Source organism: Dipodomys spectabilis, unplaced genomic scaffold, assembly GCF_019054845.1.
Source record: "Dipodomys spectabilis isolate Male_0828 unplaced genomic scaffold, ASM1905484v1 ptg000140l, whole genome shotgun sequence".
Classification (NCBI taxonomy): Eukaryota; Metazoa; Chordata; class Mammalia; order Rodentia; family Heteromyidae; genus Dipodomys; species Dipodomys spectabilis.
The window spans coordinates 40004282-40023628 of NW_024870817.1; positions in this window are offsets into that span (position 1 = coordinate 40004282).

Sequence of the window (19347 nt, forward strand, 5' to 3'; positions counted from 1 at the left end):
AAATCTAGAAAAAGAGTATGGGGTGGGATCCAATGCCTTCTTAAATCCTAGAATGGTTAAGAATAAGAGAAGCAAAACTTAGCCAAGTCCATGCAAGTGCTGATAGCAAGGTGAAGCCCACAAATAAACTTCAGTGGTCTCTGGGTCCAATGACAACACCTTCCCTGACGTGGAAATGGAGAGGAGCAATAGACTTTGACTGTTTCTAGACCTGCAGCAAGGCCAACTGGGGAGAGGGAGAAGGCGGTATGTATCCACTGATACAAGTTCAGCCTTCCTGATAATACATCTCCACCTGGGGGAACTGGGTGACACCTCTGTTTTCAGATATTTCTATAGCTATAGGTAATGGCCATGTGCCTCCTTTGTAGAAAGTGAGAGGAAATGTTCTCATTCCAGCTTAGCCCTTGAAACAATGCACAACTTCCCTTTCCCTGGAACCAGGGACTCAACTACAACCTCCTAAAGCAGAATTGCAAGGAACGTTGGTTTCCTAAGTGGTCATTTTATGCTTAGAAAGGTCCTTACTCTTTTCCCTTTTTCCCAAGGATATAAAGTATTATAATCCTTATTCAAAGATCAATACAGCATACTAACAAAATTCTTCCTAAAATGTTTATGGCTTATAGTTTCCAAATAATTCTGATGTATAAGAGCTCACTATTTCATTGTAAAATTCTAATTTTTTCAAACAGGAAATTAATTGACCTCAGTTTATCGATGAATAATTGCAACTTTTCTGCAATGATTGAAGGGCTTTCTTTTCTATCGTGTTTCCATTCAAATCCCAGTGCATTTTCTGGACTCCACATTCTATTCTAGTGATGCTTTTAGTTCCATGCCAGACCACATGTGAACTGTGAATTACAGTCAGCTTAAAACATGGCTCAATATCTTAAAAGACACATGGCAAATACTCACTGCTACTTTTCTTCTCTAGGATAATACATTCAGTTACTAGATAAAACAGCATCACTTTGGTAATTTTTAACAAAAAAGTGTAGTTTTTTCTTAAATTTAGATACTGGGGAAGATCTTTATCTTTTAAATATTATGTTCTTAAGATATTTTATATTTTGTGTGTTTAATTTTTCTTGTTAGATTTATTCTAAGATGTTCAGTTGCTGCTACTGTTGTGAATGGTGGCTCTTTCCACCTAATATTTTATAATTGCTTATTTATTATTTAAATTTAAGAATGCTGGGTTGAGTTACTTTCATCATAGGTTTTTTACTTTGTTTTTTGATTATGACTAATTTTGATTATGACTTTTGTGATTATAATCCAGATCACAATTGGAGCACACTACCGTGTCTAAGAAATTGATTATTAGATGTGGTAACTCTATCACTCTTTATGAAAATATTGGCTCATAGTTGTGAAATCTGCTTTACCCAGAACACTATCAGCCAGGGTACTATAAAGACATTTGCAGATCCATGTTCATTGCTGTATTAACCAAGTTATGGAAACATCCCAGTTGTCCTAAAACAGACGACTGGATTAAGAGAATGTGGTATATATATATACAATGGAATTTTGCTCATCCATTAAAAAAAGTATTATATCATTTGAAGGGAAATGAATGGATCTAGAAAAAAATATGTTAAGTGAAGTAAGTTAGGCACAGGGAAACAAATAATACATGTGCTCTTCCATATGTGGAAGCTAAATCTAAAATACAAATATTCATGATAACATACACAAGGCTCTATGCATTCACACACAAACTGACTAAAGGGAGGGAGGAGTCCAAAAAATGTAACTCCTCTGAACAACTAATGTCCTGCTAATCAAAATGAATGCTTGAAAGTGGCAACGTTCTGGGGGAAGGGAAAATGGGAGGCACAGGAATGGAGGGTGGGGAAGTGGCGCTGTGGCTCAAGTGGTAGAGCACTCGCCTTGAGCTGAAGAGCTGAGGGACAGCGCCCAGCCCAGAGTTCAAGCCCCATGACCAATAACAAAAAAAAAAGAATGTCATAGGAATGGAAGGTGGATGAGTAAATGCAGGCACTATTTTGAACGTAAATTGTAGAAAAAAAATCAACTATGTAACTTGTGGGTAGGGATGAAAAGGGGAAGAATGGGGGAGAATGATGGAAGATGTGATATTAATCAAGAAGCATTGCACTCATAACCCGTCTTAAGAAACTATATCCTCTGCTGGGTGTGGGTGGCTCATGCCTGTAATCCTAAGTACTCAGGAGGCTGAGATCTGAGGATCACGGTTCAAAGCCAGCCTGGGCTGTAAAGTCCATGAGACTCTTGCCTCCAATAAAACACTCAGAAAACCTGAAGTGCCACTGTGGCTCAAGTGGTAGAGCACTAGCTTTGAGCTGAGGAGCTCAGGAACAGTGTCCAGGCCCAGAGTTCAAGAAAGAAAGAGAGAAATTGTACCCTCTTTGTATGATTACTTAGTAATAATTTTTAAAATCAGCAAAAATAGCTGAGTGCCCATGGCTCATGTCTGTAATCCTAGCTACTCAGGAGGCTAAGATCTGAGGATCATGGTTCAAAGCCAGCCCAGGCAGGAAAGTCTGTGAGACTCATCTCCAATTAACCACCAGAAAACAGGAACTGGAGCTGTGGCTCAAATGGTAGAGCACTAGCCTTGAGCGGAAGAGGGCAGGGATAGCACCCAAGCCCAGAGTTCAAGCCCCATGACTGACAAAAAATCAGCAAAAATATATAAGCCTGTTAAGTTTCTGCAATAAACATACTCAACCCATTGCATAAAAAAGCACCCTGTCTGTGTTTGACGATAACTGAATAAGATGTGATCCCAAATCTTTTGAAGGGCAAAGCGGAGATTTGTGATAAAGAATTGGTGGAGACAATCTGTTCTCTGTCAACTTTGGCTTACTCATTTGAATCATTTATCACTGAGTAAATGTCACAGTGATAGTGCTGGCTGCTTAGCACAAGTTTGGGTGTCATTGTCTCTCCTGATGGGGTGGAGATCTTCACATATACAATCGTTACTCTGAGACACTGCCTACCTTTGGGAGGAGCTGCTGTGGAAAATAGGAATGAGAGTCGCCGCTGCCACATCCAACATCCACTTGAACGAGTCACAGGAGGTGACAAGAGTTTATATTGTGACCTTAAATCAGACTTCCACACTACCAGTCAAGTGTTATTTATTTCAAATCTACAAGTTTGTGGGTAGGAAAGACATTCACCAGAAACTGGCAATGTAGGTAACAACAGGAGCCGCTGTGGGTGGCAGCATGGTAGGTTCATTTTCTACATCAAACAACCATTTAGTCCCCAGAGAAGGAAAACCATCCAAGTACATGACCTTTAAAGGACCTATGAATAAAGCTCAATAGGAAGTGATTTTACTTTTATTTCCAAATATACAAGTAAAGGAAGTAAGGCCATTAATTTAGTCAGCTTTTGAGATAAGGGCCAAGCAGGAAATGACTTTTTATATGATGTCAGGAGAAACAGGTGGGGCATGTCCTTTGTCTGATCTCTAGCAGATCTTACTTGGTCTCTGAATCAAAGAATGTCATGGTCAAGGGCTAATTATAAGTCACTGCCGTATGGGTTGTGCTGCTGTGTGACCATGAGGTAGATGGCCCTCAAACCTTGAAAGAAAGAAGGGAGGGGGGAGATGGATAGAGGGAAAGAGAGAGAGAGGAAAAAATAAGGAGGAAGGGAATCCTAGTCACTTAGCAAGATAAACTTGGTGATGGTGGTGATCATTTCTAGGACTTTCATAGCTGAATAATCATGTCTTTCTGTCACTTTTAATATAGTTCCTGTGTGTGTGTGTGTGTGTGTGAGAGAGAGAGAGAGAGAGAGAGAGAGACCAGGTACTTTCTGATACTTCCTCTAGGTAGTCCAGGCTATCCTTGAACTCACAATCCTCCAAACTCAGCTTCCCAACTGTATTACAGGCTGGTACCCCTGTATCAGGCCTTCCTTTGCTAATTTTAGTGTAGAGACTATATAGTGACATTTGGAGGTAAGTCTTTTTGATTTACCAGGGTGTCTTTTCTCATCAGGCATAAGGACAAAGGAAAATGATGTATTGGGCTCAAAGCTCAGTTGGTTTGACTCAGGGCCCATTATGATGGGTTTTTCACCTACAGAAGAGTTTGACTAATATTGAATTCAAAAGGTTGTTCGGAAGATTAATCAAAGTGATGCATGGGAGTGTCCAATGCAGTTTGTGGTAACTTTCTCCCTCCACTGCCTGAAAAGTACCCATTTTAAGGATTTTTCTTCATCTGTGGTAAAATATACTTGCACAAATTTTGCCAGCTCAACCATTTTTAAGTGTACAGAACTATCACACTGTGTATACACAACCTCCTGAACTCTCTTCTTCTTCAAAGCTGAAGCTCTGAAACTCTATCCCATTGGGCTACTCCATTCTCCTCCGTACAGCCCCTGCCAACCATGACTGTACTTTCTGTTCCCATGAATTTGACCATTGGTGGCACCTTGTACGTGAAGTATCATATAGTATTTGTCTTCTTGTGATTGGCTTACTTCAGGTAGTCAACTTTTTAAAGAATATTCTCTAAGGCTTGACAAAATTTTGCACTTGAATAAATTTTTGCCATGTGTTAAATTGCCATACTCTGTGGTTATCCAACTAGTTCACTAAAAATGTGAAGTTTTCCAAAATAAAACAATTTCAGGATGTTTCATTATTCTACTGTCATGCAAACTAGGCTGAAAATAAAGTATTATTATAAGTGTGTGTATAAAAATGTGATAATAAAATGTGTTGAAGGGGCTGGGAAGGTGGCTCAGTGGTAGAGCGCTTGCCTTGCATGCCTGAGGCCCTGGGTTCGATTCCTCAGCACCACATAAGCAAAAAGAAAAAAAGCTGGAAGTGGTGCTGTGGCTCAAGTGATAGAGCGCTAGTCTTGAGCTGAAGAGCTGAGGGACAGCGCCCAGGCCCTGAGTTCAGGCCCCATGACTGGACCCCCAAAAAAATGGGTTGAAATTGTTTGTGAAGGGGGAGAAGGCTTGAGGGATAGTGACAGGGGGAATGAAGTTGTTCAGTGATGCATGAATGGAAATATCACAGTAAAACTCCCTGTGTCACCAATATATGCCAATCAAAATAAATTATATAAAAAGAGAAATGATTCATAAGTTATTTCCCTTACCTCTGTGACAATACTCAGGAAATTTAGAATTACTAAATGTTAAGCTAAACAAAATACATTTGAAAGCTATAGCAGCTAAAGAAGACTATATACATCCTTTGGTAGTCAAACAAACACAATCAGCTTCTGGTTATGAACACTTATGTCCATTTTGTAAATGACAGGTCAGATTGTTTAGTATTAAAATTTGGGAGTGCTACATTATTGCTAACAGTAAGATTAGCAACAATTTAATACACTGAAATATTGAGGCTGGTTGTTGTAAGAAAAGAAGGGCCTGGTGGAAACCCAAACTTTCACACATACATACCTCCTTAATATTATAGGTTCATTTCTGGATCATTTCTGTAGAGATAATCATGCAAGTGGTTCAAAGACATGTGACCATGGTTGAACTGGAAAATAGTCCCCCAAAGATGTTTACTTCCTAATGCCCAGAACCTGAGAATCCTTGAATATACTAGCTTTTTGGCAGGGAAGTATTGAGATTACAGATAAAATTAAGTTGGCTGATCATCCGACCTTACTATAAGAGTCTCCTAGCTCTCTCTGCTCTCTCTCTCTACTCTTTTCTAGCTCTTTTCTCTCTCTTTCCTCTCTTTCCCAGCTCTCTCTCTTTCCCAGGTCTTTCCCAGCCACGTGGAGTGCCAGCCTTGCCTGATCCCAGCAGGTGTACTGAATAAACCTACCCCTTACCTGAATACCACGTGCGTGCAGGTGCTGTTCTTATTCGGCTACCTCTTTTTTAAAAAACTAACATAAATGGTGCCGTGACTCAGATAAAGGGCTTAAAGTCAGGATAGGTGGGGTTCCTCTCTTGTTTTTTTCCTCTTCCCTTTTTGCTCTGAGGAATACTCACAGTTCTGATGGCCTTTTGCGAACCAGTCTGTCTGCTGCGGACCCAGCGCATCGATACCATTGCTGCCTTCACATCCATGGCCACACCACTTCTCTACTCTGAAACTACTCTCTACGGCTCTCTGTTGCTCAGTCTCTGTCCAGACGTGGCACCATGCCAGAGAGCTCCTACAGCCTTTAGCTGAAAGGCCGGTCACCTCCGAAGCTGAGGACGCTTGGTTTTGGGGGCGTGGCCATTTCTCTCTAGAGAGCTCTGGGGGAAGTCGGGACACTGCTTCTGCCTGGTCAGCTCTCCTTCACTCACCAGACTGACTCTCCTACCATTTAATAGGGTGCTGTGATGCCTGAGCCGTGAAACCCCTTTGAAATGCCTCCTGCACTCCCGGAAAAGCCAGAGCGCCTCATTTTTATGCCATTCTCAGATGTAGACAGTTTTTGCTACTGCAATGGTAAATGGTCAGAAGTCTGTTGAATTTCAGGCTCTCTTTGCTGTCTCTCTGCCATTCATGTCCCACTTTCTATCCTTTTTTCTACAACTTTTTGGCTTGTGCCTTGAAGAGTGCGATGCAGGCTGGGTCCCAGGGACCCCCCTCTAGGTTCCCTCTCAAAGGCTAGCCAATGTAGGCTTGATCTACTTGTTCAGGGTTTCTTTGCATTTTTTCAGAAATTCGCCATCTTGAGTTCGCCATCTTGGCCACATGGTAGGTTAAGGGTTTGGCCCCATCTGACCCTTAACCTTCCACCAAGCTTACTACTCCATCCATCTATTCTACGGTGCCTTGCTAACAAGTTGCTCTTTTCACAGGCCCTGGTAACTGAGGCCCAACCATGTGATGTGCTTTCTTAGCAAAGATGTCTAAACATTGTCAAAATTTTAGGTTTTGAGTTTTGCCTTTTTTGTTTTGTGTTGTGTATTCTACTGACTACATGGTTCTAAAATACTGGGCCTATCTGTACTAAAACTCTCATCACATCTAACAAGTTTTGTCCTTGCAGAATATTTGTTGGCAATTCTTGATAAGGACCAGGTAAGCTCTACTTATTCTATTTGATCTCCTTGTTGCTTTAATTGGAAATAATAAAGGGCTTTTGTGGCAAAAATTTCAGTTCAAAGCCAACCCGGGCTGAAAATTCCCTAAGACTCCATCTCCCAACTAACCTGCAAAGAGCCATGCAGGAAGCATGGCTCAAGACTCGTATCTCTAACTAGCCAAACACTGGAAGTGGTACTGTAACTCAACGTAGTAGAGCACTAGCCTTGAGCAGAAGTGCTCAGGGACAATGCCCAGGCCTTGAGTTCAATCCTCCTTGAATATCAACTGGGACAAGCCATCCCAGCAACGAGCACCTAAACTCAGCCAGTCTGAAGAACAAGGGAACATGGAGAGGAGTAAGAGGAGATGATGTCACATCAGCTACTTTATGCCTGCCCTTTCAAAATTAACCAGAGCCGGGAGATCAGTAGAAGTAAGAAGCCTGCCCATCTAGTGTCCATACCTGTCTACCTATTAACTGGACAAGAATTTATATTCTTGCCTTTGTCACCTGACTTCTCCTCTACCTAGTCACCAGATGTCAGAAGTAGCTAGGGACATTTCTACCAACATTATTAGCCCAACTCCTTCCTCTTGCCATTTATTTGCTCTCTAGTATTTTTTTCCCAGCCCCTCAATGCTCATGAAACTTCTCCAGACTTCATCTAAGGACTCATGCCACCAACGGACAGCTGCTGCTCACTGCCTTCTCTGGGAGGGGACCAAATTCCAGCCCTTTACCTCTATAGTCGATGCCCCTTGTCAGCAGGGGGTAGCCAGAGAGAATCCGCGCCCTATTTCATGATTATTAGAAGGTTGGAATGTAAAGTCTGCTCCTAGATGGCTAGCAGACTCCACCCTCCTCTCAGCAAAGTCTCCACCCAGTACCTGCATTATTTAGGCAACTGGGACACCTGGAAGAGGTCACATCTGCATCCGCTGAGGTCACATCTGAATTTGATGTGGCCACACCTTTCTCCGCCCATACCCTAGATAAGGCCTAGCCCAGGCCCAGAAGCTCTCTCTCTGCTCTCTCTCTGCTCTTTTCTAGCTCTTTTCTCTCTCTTTCCTCTCTTTCCCAGCTTTCTTTCTTTCCCAGGTCTTTCCCACCCACGTGGAGTGCCAACCTTGCCTGGTCCCAGCAGGTGTACTGAATAAACCTACCCCTTACCTGAAAAAAAAAAAAAAAGAGTCTCCTAGATTATACTAAGGCAGCCTTTGCTGGCTTTCAAGATGACAAGGAATCAAGAGCCAAGGCATAAAGGCAGCCTCAAGAAGCTAGACAAGGTGAAAAATTGCATTCTCTACTACTGTTTCCAAGCAGGAACAGAGCCCTGTCAACACCTTGATTTTTTTTGGCGTAATGACATTTATTTTGATCTTCTGATTGCTACAGCTTTAAGGAAATAAATTTGTGTTATTTTAAGTCACTGAGTTTGGGGTAATTTGTCACAGCGACAACTGTCAACAAATAAAATAGCTGAGGATGTTCATGGAAGCATCACTTCAGACAAAAAAAAATAGAAGCAACTGAACTACAACAAAATATGTAGGCTGACTGTTTACTAGAGAGATTTATGTAGCTCAGTTTGGGAGACTGAATGCCCATGATCAGGGGATTCCATATATTCAAATTCTTGTGGCAAATTGTCCCAGAGAGGTAGGCACTCGTGTGAAACAGATCACATGGTGAGGTGGGGAGCTTGTGGGAGATTTTGGGGTCACACTCTCACTTGATGTTGTTAGAACCAGGCCACTGAGAACTGCACGAATCCCTTCTGATGGTAGTCAGGCTCAATTCCTTTACTCTGTCCACTAGATACTGCTTCTTAAAGGTTCTACCATCTCTTAATACCACCAGATTGTGGACCAAATCTCCAGACTATGAACCACACCTAACCCACAGAAGCACCTAAACACCCACTACCAGGAGCCTGATAATGTATGAGTTTACAAGGGTTGCCCAAGATTCTAGACCTTTCCCAAAGGGAGAGCTGCTGCTACTAATGTTTTCTTTCTGCCTCTGGCTAGGCCTTATTGATTAATTCAAAACAGAAGGGAGAAAAACTGTAGCTAAGAAATCCACCCAGTTCCTAACTTGTTCTGCTTGTAAGTAGGCAAATACAATACCACAGTGAAACTGTAATATGTCTTGATTTCATTCTTACAGTAAATAAATAAATATGCCAGGTGCTATGTTAAACACTGGAAAATAAAGAGCAAAGAAGCTGATCAAACAGAAAAAGGAGGGGCAAAAAAAGCAGGCAAAAAAAAATATACAAAATGTAACAAACGTTAAGGTTAAGGAAAGCATTTGGTACCATGAAAAGGAAGGGAGGGACGCCTAACCAAGGCAGGGGAAGGGGAAGGCTGCCAGTGGGAAGTCAGGCCTGAACCCAGTCCCAAAGGAGCAGGATCCAGCCAGACAAAGACTTGGAAGGCCAAACCAGCAAAGGAACAGCTCACAACAAGCTAATTGGCATGAGGTCCAATGTGGGTATATGGGTGGGGTGGCTAGGAGAGGCCAGGAAACTCTAAAATGCCACACAAAGGATTTGTATGCATAATTCACTTTGTGATCTTCTCTGACCCACCTCCCTTTTGAAGAGGATTGAGATCTGTCTATATCAGGGCCAGAAAAGAATAACCCAGCCTCTGGATTTCTCCATCCTCTTCTTCCTTCCAGCCATGGCTTCTCCCCAGAAAAAGGCCATTCCTCTAGATAGGCTAGGGAGTCATCTGGGACTTTAGAGTCCCAATGCATTAAAGAATGAATGAAAAAAAGGTTTTGTGATGTGTTGAAATCCTTCCTATTGAGCAAAACCTCACTTCTTACACACACAACAAAATCCAATAACATGCAGTTGTACAATTCGGAATGGACTACAGCCTGTATTAATTCAGAGTTCACCACAGGCCATGTGTTCTAGGAATGGAACAGAGAGTTAAATTGCATAATGAACATTTTCTTCCTTCAATCCCTGCTTGTAAACACACAACCAGTATAACACAGCAGTGACACTGTACAGTGTTTGATTCACTCAGTCTTGATTCCATACTTATGATAAATAAATATGCCCAGCCTGGTGCTAAACACTGGAAAATAAACAGCAAAGAAGCTGAGCGAAGGGAGGAGGGGGTAAAAACGCAGGCAGACTCTGTGTCTTTCTAGAAGGCCTTGCTGAGAAAGACCTTTTGGAGGCCTGTGCTACTTGAGAAGCCTAACCAGTGGGCGGAGCTCAGTCCCCCTTGTGTTTGCTTGAACAAAGTGAAACTGCACTTCAGAAGCATCTGGAAACTTTCAAAACTCACTGCAACCTGGGCCTTACTTTGACATGCTACTCCAACCATCTGGATTGAGGCCCCAGAGGTCCCAGAATGATATTTTAACAGCTCCCAGGTGACCCTGAGATAAAGAAGGAAGGACTAAGAAAATGAGTACTGGAAAGTTTTACCCGGCTATTCGCAGACATTGCCCAGAAGACAAACAGTGGTCATGATGGATGAGCAAGGGCTGAGGGGAAGGGGCAAGGAAGGTCCTCGCTGAGGACAACGTGGTGGTGATGTGAGGATGAAGAGGGCGGAGCTGGCAGAGCACAGGGCTCACCAGGGGAGCCGCCTCTAGGGACAGGCCTGCCCACTGGGGAGCAGGAAGGGACCTAAAAAGAATCAGAACCACTTAGGGGCTGGAAGCATGGCTCAAGTGCCATTCTTGTGCCAGCCAAGCAAGCCAAGTGAGCTAGATGGAGTTGCCGAGTTCAAATCCCAAAACCATGAAAAAAATTCTAGCAAGATTCAGAACCTCTGTACAAGTGTTTTGAACAGTGTTCAAATTTGCAGATTCAGTCAGCATTTTGACCAGATTATTATGAGCTGGCCAGAGTAGATAGAGGAGCAATCCTGGGCCTCAACTTTGTGTTGGGAGATGGCAGGGCTGACCAGAGGTGGTTTTTATGGCCACCAGGCAGAGCATGCTGAAAGGGAAGGGTCTCCGCCACAAGCAGGGGTCATCAATCCTGTGTCTGACCTCTAATCAGAACATCATGTCTGGGTTGGTTGTGAGCTGGCCTTAATAACAGGAAGTCTCTAAGCGCTAACTTACAAATTCAGTAGTTAATAGTTCAGATATGAGAATAAATGGCTCCAGTCAGGCAAGGTGATTGCTAAGCTTTAAAGTAAGAAGTCATGGAAGTGAGTGGCCATTGATGACTGCACAGGATGCCAGGAGGGGAATCGTTCTTGGGCTTGTCTATCCCCCTGTTGAGGACATGGTACCTGGCTCAAGGAACTCAACTTCTCTCCACTTCCCCGGCCACCACCCTGGTATGAACCACCCTGGAGCTCCCTATGTCATCTATTTCTGCCTTTGCCTACCTGCTTACTGAGAGCAGCCAGTGCTCCTACTATACATGCTACAACCCCTTAGACACTCCCCATCTTATCGAAAGAGAACATCCAAGCCCTCTTAATAGGACTTATGGCCCTCGTTAGTCAGTTCCCACATACTCTGGGCTATCTCTTCCCACTTTACCATCACCTCACTGCAGCCTACCCACTCTACCCCACTGCAGCCACACAAGCCTACCCAGGCTATACTTTGACCATAGAAGGTGTGTTCCTGCCTTAGGGTCTTAGCACCTGCTGGTGAGACTCTGGAATGTTCTTCCCCTGGTTATACACCAAGGCTCATTCTCAAGCCCTCCAAGTCTTTAGGTTGGTCATTCCTTCCTGACCACCTTGTTCAAAATAAGAAATGTTCCTCTCCCCACTCATGACTCATCTACCCTCCTACCCCACTTTTTCTCCCTCAGCATATACTTTGGTCATGTATTTGAGTCTCACCTCTGCCCCTGGCTTTATTCACTGCTGCATTCCCAAGGACCTAGAATGGTACCTGGAACACAATAGACATTCCATATTTGTTGGATGAATAAAAGATTCCATCAACTCCAGTGTCTGGGATATCTTTGTTGTGTTGATGTAAAGCTAAATGTGTGTTGCATTGGAATGGCTAATTGCCTTTATTACCATAAGCCTTCCAGGAAGATAACTTGGTTTCCCACAGGATTTGTCCACAGGAGAACATTCTGGTGTAAAGTCTGGTCTCACTGGAAGTTTCTGTGTTCTTAAAGCAGTAAAACAACCAGCATGGTTCTGGGTGCCAGTGGCTAATGCCTGTAATCCTGGATGCTGAAATCTGAGGTAGCTAAAACAGGAAAGTCTATGGGACTCTTAACTCCAATTAACTACTAAAAAGCCAGAAGTGGAGCTGTGGCTCAAGTGGTAAAGCTCCAGCCTTGAGTGAAAAATCCAACTGAGAGCATGATCCCTGAGTTCAAGCCCCAATAGTGACGTACACATGAAAAGAATCAACACAGCAAGTAGTTATTTTTTCATGGTACTCCCAGCTTTAGACTCTAAAAGGCGCCGACTCCCAGGCCAAGCTTCCTCCTGTTTCTAAGACAGCCCCAGCCTATCTTCCAAACTCTGGGGGTTGCATTTAGGAAGAATACACAACAGCAACAGCGTAGTAGACCGTTTAATAGGATAGCCATTCTGTGCTGAACAGGGATCCTGTGGCCGCCACACCACTCTGCCCTGCAGGCCCTGCAGACACAGGGCCAACTTGGTGAAAACTGTCCTCATGGGAAGAAACTGCAGGCATGCTCATGCCAGTGCTTATTTTTAATCAAGTATAATTCAGTGTTACTTGCAAATCTGGGTAATCACAGAAGTCTTCTGTTCCTTTTTTTTTTTTTTTAGTCATGGGGCCTGAACTCTGGGCCTGGGCGCTGTCCCTCAGCTCTTCAGCTCAAGGCGAGCGCTCTACCACTTGAGCCATAGAGCCACTTCTGGCTTTTTCTGCTTATGTGGTGCTGAGGAATTGAACCCAGGGCCTCATGCATGTGAGGCAAGCACTGTACTCTTAAAGAGTCACCTTCCTATTCTATTTACTGCTTCTCTCTGGAGTGTGGCTGGATTTCCAGGAGAGCTGGAAACTAAGGACAGGGCTTGACCCCAAAGAGACCAAAATTTCATCTTCCCTGTGTTCACATGACATTCTCAAATGTGAGCAAGAACACACCAGGTCACATTATAGGTGTCCGTGGAGCCAGGTGACCTGCATCAATACCAGCTTGGTCTCTTCTAGCTATGTGATCTTTAGGGAAAGCCCATAAACCTGTTGTGAGCCGTGGCTTCTTGCCTGGTAGTTGGCTGCTGGCTCTCAAAGGAGGGGCATAGAGCTGAAGCTTCACCCACTTGTAGGCCTCCTTTTTGGATTTTTAAGTTTTTGTTTTGGTAGTCCCTCTATTTCAAATTTTATCTTCAGCTGTTACTTAAATAGCAAATACACTCAATCACTCAAATACAAGAGACTCCATAGAATAAACAATGTTGTCTCCCTCTCACCCTGCTCCAGAAGCGAACACTATTAAACTGCTATCACCTGCGGGCATTTACTGTCATAAACAACCTACATACATATAAGCAAGTCTATTTTATTTTACTCAAAAAGTCACATGTGAAATACTGTTCTGCCCCTTTCATTTCACATTTGATTTTCTTGGGAAATTCTAAGTTAGTACATTTCCTCATTTAAAAAAATGACGGCGATCTACATAGTTTTTAATCCTTAGATAACTGAAATGTATCAAGACACACCTGTTAGCATAAATACCTAAATTGCCTAGATTTCTTTCCATGGATTCTAACGTAAGGACCTTTGGAAAGCAGGAAATGGAAATCAAAACTGCAGAGATTTATCTCACCCGCGTCAGAATGAGTAATCCTCAAGGAAACAAAGAGCAAATGTTGGCCAGGATGGTGGGGCTGGGGACAAACCCATATATGTATGCTACAGGTGGGACTGTAAATTAGAGAAGCCACTATGGAAATTCACTTTTTTGAGGGTCTTTTAAAATAACTAAAAATAGAACGACCACATGATCCAGCTATGCTAATGCTATATACATATACATATATAAATGTATATATATGTATATACATATGTATGTTTATTGCTATAGTATTTATAATAGCCAAGTCAGGGAATCAGCCTAGGTGCCTATTAACAGATGAATGGATAAAGAAAATGCCACACACACACACACACACACACACACACATATTCATGTACAAAGAATAAAATTATGTAATTTGCAGGAAAACAGATTAAACTGGAGATCATCATGGTAAGAGAAATAGGCCAGACTAAGGAAGACAAATATTACATGTTTTCTCTCATATATGTGATCTAAAGGAGAGAAAAGGAGAGTGATGGGAGAAATACCATGAGGTAGTAAGAGGAAACATTAGAGTAGAGGAAGGGGACCAGTAAGAGAGGTATAAATACAGGGAATAAGGAATAAATAAGCTCAAAGTATTATAATATATATATATGAAAACACAGTAGACCCCATCATTTTGTAGTTAATATGCAGTAATTTTTTTAAAGCACCATTTGCCAAGGATATTCCCTTTTCTCTGGAGTTACAGGTCTTACATGGAGTACAGACTTAGGGCTGGAGGCACGACTGAATTTGGATCCCAGTACCACCTAATAATAGTTAACTATAAAAGAACACAGACGATAGACTTAACACTTGTACTGAAGTCCATACCAAGTGATTGGAAAAGTGATTAAAAATATTCTGATAACAAGTTTCAAGCTGAACCTAATTTGCTAAAGCTCTCTGTTGCACTCTAGATTTTCTTCCCAAGGGAAATCTGTTTAGTCAAAAACTTAAAGCCCAGCATTTTTGAAATGCTAGGTAGAATGACTGAACATGGTCAATATTAACACGTCACTTGCTTCATGGCATGGTTGCTCCAAAAAGACACATCAGAGTACTAAATGCAACTTCCCTGAGTGACTGCACCCCTGATCCTTCTCTCAAAATGCCTGAGATCAGATGCTGTGAGATAATGAATACCTATCTCCAAGTCTCAAGTTCATAGTTTTTGTTCTTTTTTTGTTTTTTTGCCAGTGCTGAGACTTGAACTCAGGGCCTGGGCACTGTTCCAAGCTTCTTTTGCTCAAGGCTAGCACTCTATCACTTGAGCCACAGTGCCATTTCTGGCTATTTCTGTTTACGTGGTGCTAAGGAATCAAACCCAAGTCTTCATGCATGCTAGGCAAGCACTCTACCACTAAGCCACCTTCTCAGCCCTCGAGTTCAGTTTTAAGGTATAGAAGAATTTGATAAAATTATTCATAATATGGGGAATCAAAACATTATTCTGAGTTAACTTGAGATATTCCTAGTTAGAGTTAGAAATATGGGGCAACTTTGTAGATACTGGCACTTGAAGACTCTTGAAGACCATGGGGCCCTCATTAACAAGGGGCTATCTCTAGGGCTATGCCCCTTACCTGTTAGGAGTTTGCTGAATGAAGGAAGCAGTGGAAAGTCAGGCTGGAGGGCTGTCTGGCCCAAGCCCAAGTATGGATTCTAAGATCTCTATTCTGTCTTTATCTTTGCATGCCTTGAGTTCAAGGGCTTTCCACATGCTATTTCAATGCATGTGTCAGTTTTATGAAGGGAATACTCCATTGCACATCCCATTGTGAATGAGAAAATTTGACTCAGAGGGAAGATTATCTGGAGGTTAATTCTAGTTTTCTTCTATATTTGTTATTTAGAGGGAGTATTAAAAAATGCTTAATGCCTTTTACATGGTGGTTGATTCAGTACCCTCAACAATGTAACCCACTATAAGTAGCCCTTGCACACTTGAGGAAACAGGCTCAGGGATGAGTGAGTTGTCCCAGGTCACATAAGAAGCGGAGAAACTAAGGTCTGACAGGTCTCTGGCTTTCTTACCAATAATGCAGCGTCAGCTTGAGGAGATGCCTAGCGACTCAGCAACACTGAAATCCTGAGAGTTGTTTGCTGCAATGCCTGAAAATGGAAATCACACACACACACACACACACACACACACACACCTCTAATGCATGTGTTTAAGGTTACAGCATTTCTGTGTAGTAGCAAACTGCCATACATGCTGAGTGCTTCTAAACCCCCTGCGGGTAATGTCATCTGGATAACTGGCCTTGCCCTTGGGAATGGAACAAGTTCACCACTTAAGATTACATTGTTGGGCTGGGAAGGTGGCTCAGTGGTAGACTGCTTGCCTCGCATGCATGAGACCCTGGATTCAATTTCTTAGCACCACATAAATAGAAAAAGCGGGAAGTGGCACTGTGGCTCAAGTGGTAGAGTGCTGGTCTTGAGCTGAAAAGCACAGAGACAGCACCCAGGCTGAGTTCAAGCCCCATGACCAACAGAAAAAAAAAATTACATTGTCCTTTAAGACAGACATCCACTGTGAAATATGAAAGCTCCATGTCTCCCACAGGAATGACAGAACTGGGGCATCCAGGGATCAGGGCTAAGTTAGAACTGATTCCCAGAAAGGCTGTAGCCACAAGCCAATCACATTAGTTTGGAATGGGGCAGCCACTGGTTTCAACTATTGGTTTTCTCTGGGTACCTGTCCCTAGAACCCTCGCTTAGCATTCCATGGTTGACATCAATTTTCAGACGTGCCAGAGCTTACCACTCAGGAACTCTTGTTGCTGCCTAGTACTCATCTCAGCAAACCCAGACTCTAACCAACTAAGATTCAACATTTGACCAAAGAAATTCCTATGGCAACTGAAATGCACTCATTTTTTTGCATGGTGGTCAGTCTCCTCAACATACTTTGTAGTTTCTCAGACTGCTGCTGGCCCTTCCCACTAGGAGACAAAGTAACACCACACAGACTCTTACTTTCCCAGCAGAAATAGGACCAAGGTAGACTTCAAGAGGTCTCTTTTGCATCTTTATGTCCAGTGTCCAAAGGCTACAATTCCTATCAATCCACCAGCAATCTGTTTAGAATTTTTAAAAGCATAGAAATGGCATCCAGTTTAAAAAGCAATAGGCTTGAGCCAGATCCTAAGTTGAATCTCAGCTCCAACAACTTAGTGCAATCTCAACACATCTATAAATTGGAGCTAGAATCTCCCTCTGAATAGCTGGGTACGACAGCTCATACCTATGGTCCCAGTACTCCAGACTGAAGTAGGGGAATGTTAGGTTCAAAGTTAGCCTGGACTACATAGTGAAACTGTTTGTTTAACTCACTCTCACAAATCCCCAAAGAAAAATCTTCCTCAGAGGTTTGTTTTGGACATCAGATAAAGCTCACAATTGAGGTAACACACTTTTTTCTCCTCATTGACCCTTTAAGAAAGGGAAGATTATGAAGCCATGAAGCAAACAAGCACAATTCCAGATCTAAATGTGGCTCCAACCGGGGTCCATGAGATCTTTGTGCCATTTTGTTTTGTTTTAGGTGGTTTTCAGCTGGTTGTTTCTGATAACGAATAGAGACAGTATAAGTGTTGAACCCATAGTTACTACTGCAAATCATTGCACTCACAATTTACTGATATATGTTTCATTATGGATGTTACTAGTGTAAGGAAATACTTGTGTCCACATGAATGGCTTCTGGTTATAAATGAATCCAATTCACAAGTTGTATGGACATTTTTACAGCAAATACAAATGAAAGCTTAAGATAGAAGGCAGACTCTTTCATTTCTCTATGTAAGTCTCCCATTAAACAAATGCCTCCTTGACTGAAGAAAAAATAACTATAACATTCCACTGAAGCTAGGAAGTAAAGCAACCTTTGTTTATTATTTTTTGAAAGGCACACACGGCTGCTTTGCACGGATTATAATGTTTTAAAGGAAATAAAATAGCATTCAACATTTCTAACCCATACATAAATAATACTGTTTTACTTAGTCTGCTAACTAAAGGTAAAGTTGGAAATAAAAAAAAAAACTGGAATAATGCCTTAAAAAAGACTGGGTGAGGACTTAAATGTATCAGACTCAGATATGGTATTTGACAAATGGAAAAAAAAGACTATACCAATGAACTTAGTAAAGAATGCTATTTAAAGGTTTATTCCATAAATTTTACATGTTTGGCTTGACAGACCAAAGCCTTTTTCAAGTCCTTAATTATGAGAATAACAGCAAAAACTTAAGACAGTTAAAAAATGCTATGTGCCGGTGCTGGTGGCTCATGCCTATAATCCTAGCTATTCAGGAGGCTGAGGTCTGAGGATTGCCATTCAAAGCCAATGGGAGCAGACAAAGCCCTTGGGACTCTTATCTCTAATTAAACACCAAAAGGCCACCAAAAAGGCTTTGTCTCCTAATGCGAAGGGCCAACAGCAGTCTGAGAAACTGCAAAGTACGTTGAGGGGACCTTATGGTACTGGTCAGCTCTTACCACCATGCAAAAATGAGTGCATTTCAGTTGCCATAGGAATTGCTTTGATGAATTCCACAGATCTGGAATTATGCCTACTTGCTTCTTGGGCTTCATAACCTTCCCTTTCTTAAAGTGTCAATGAGGAGAAAAAAGGAAAGTGTGTTACTTCAATTGTGAACTTTATGTGATGTGCACATGCACACATGCGTGCACATACAAACACACACTGCTGTATTCTAATGAATAAATGTAAGACAATCATCTCAAGGAAGTCTAGGAAAATTCCATCTGCTACCCTATTCTAGCCAATGTGGATTGGCTCAATTCACTTTCAAATGTAATCCCCAACTCTGGGTGTGAGTGGTACCTACAGATACAACAGCTTTTCAGGCTGGAAAGCTGTTCTATCTGTACATCTGCATGGCTGAAAAACCAGTCTTGCAGCATTACATCTTCAGCACACAAAACAACTTTGTGTCATTAGAATAGTAAAGCCAGACTCTACTGTACATGCTTTTATGCTATAAACACACCATGCAGCAGAAACACAAATTCTAGAAATGAAGACAAGCGATGGCTTGAAGGGCATGACAGTTTATTTAAAAAAATTGTACCACACTGATCCGATGACCAGTATACATATGATAATGGCTTTTCTCTTGGGTATTAACATTGCAGTATTTCTGTATACTGAAATGTTTCAATAGGACCAAGAACGTTAGAGAATAAGGATCTTAGATGAAAATGGACACTAACAACTCTGGTGTTCTATCCCATGGAATTAATTCCCATCAGTGGTATTATGTTATCTAGTATGGAGAGCACAAGTTCTCTTAGAAATAGGCAGCATGAACTTAAGACTTCTTTGTACTATAAGCTTTAGTTTTTATAATTTTACCTCTGTCCATCCTGTACAAGACACCTCAGATAATTTCCATGCTACCATTGCACAAGTTTAGTGATTTTACTTAAAATTAAAAAAGAAATCAAACCATCATCAAAATGAAGAGGCAAATAAATGTGACTTTCAACTCATTT